Here is a 1,587-nt window from a genome sequence, read left to right on the forward strand (position 1 = left end):
CTAGCATGATTAACATGTTACTAGCATGTTGTTAGCATGATTAACATGTTCCTAGCATGTTGCTAGCATGATTAGCATTTTACTAGCATTGTTGATAGCATGATTAGCAAGTTACTAGCTTGTTTCTAGCATGATTAGCTTGTTACTAGCATGTTGCTAGCATGATTAACAAGTAACTAGCATGTTTCTAGCATGATTAGCAAGTAACTAGCATGTTGTTAGCATGAATAGCAAGTTACTAGCATGTTTCCTAGCATGATTAGCAAAGGTTAATAACATGTCGCTAACATGTTTCTAACATGATTAACAAGTAACTAGCATGTTGTTAACATGATTAGCAAGTTACTAGCATATCGCTAGCATGTTTCTAGCATGATTAGTATGTTACTAGCATGTTGCTAACATGTTTCTAGCATGATTAGCATGTTACTAGCATGTTTCTAAAATGATTAGCAAGTAACTAGCATGTTTCTAGCATGATTAGCAAGTAACTAGCATGTTGTTAGCATGAATAGCAAGTTACTAGCATGTTTCCTAGCATGATTAGCAAAGGTTAATAACATGTCGCTAACATGTTTCTAACATGATTAACAAGTAACTAGCATGTTTCTAGCATGATTAGCAAGTAACTAGCATGTTGTTAGCATGAATAGCAAGTTACTAGCATGTTTCCTAGCATGATTAGCAAAGGTTAATAACATGTCACTAGCATGTTTCTAGCATGATTAACAAGTAACTAGCATGTTGTTAGCATGAATAGCAAGTTACTAGCATGTTTCCTAGCATGATTAGCAAAGGTTAATAACATGTCGCTAACATGTTTCTAACATGATTAACAAGTAACTAGCATGTTGTTAACATGATTAGCAAGTTACTAGCATATCTCTAGCATGATTAGCATGTTACTAGCATGTTTCTAAAATGATTAGCAAGTAACTAGCATGTTTCTAGCATGATTAGCAAGTTAACTAGCATGTTTCTAGCATGATTAGCAAGTAACTAGCATGTTGTTAGCATGAATAGCAAGTTACTAGCATGTTTCCTAGCATGATTAGCAAAGGTTAATAACATGTCAATAGCATGTTTCTAACATGATTAACAAGTAACTATCATGTTGTTAACATGATTAGCAAGTTACTAGCATATCGCTAGCATGTTTCTAGCATGATTAACATGTTACTATCATGTTGTTAGCATGATTAGCAAGTTACTAGCATGTCGCTAGCATGTTTCTAGCATGATTAACATGTTACTATCATGTTGTTAGCATGATTAGCAAGTTACTAGCATGTCGCTAGCATGTTTCTATCACGATTAGCATGTTACTAGCAAGTTACTAGCTTGTTTCTAGCATGATTAGCTTGTTACAAGCATGTTTCTAGCATGATTAGCATGTTACTAGCATGTTGCTAGCATGATTAGCATGCTACTAGCATGTTGTTGGTATGTTTCTCATTTGTAAGTCACTTTGGATAAAAGCGTCTGTTAAATGTCTAAATGTAATGTAATGTTTCTAGCATGATTCGCAAATTACTAGCATGTTGCTAGCATGATTAACATGTTACTAGCATGTTGTTAGCATGATTA

At 34.2% G+C, this 1,587-nt stretch overlaps 1 protein-coding gene across 1 annotated transcript in view; it reads left to right on the forward strand.

Moving 5' to 3' along the window:
• The window catches only part of LOC107708576 (mitogen-activated protein kinase kinase kinase kinase 4-like), a 57,148-nt gene that overhangs the window by 38,213 nt on the left and 17,348 nt on the right, over positions 1-1,587 (forward strand). The gene's annotated exons all lie outside the window — the stretch shown is intronic.

This window comes from Sinocyclocheilus rhinocerous, unplaced genomic scaffold, assembly GCF_001515625.1.
Source record: "Sinocyclocheilus rhinocerous isolate Xijiao unplaced genomic scaffold, SAMN03320098_v1.1 scaffold1950, whole genome shotgun sequence".
NCBI classification, from domain to species: domain Eukaryota; kingdom Metazoa; phylum Chordata; class Actinopteri; order Cypriniformes; family Cyprinidae; genus Sinocyclocheilus; species Sinocyclocheilus rhinocerous.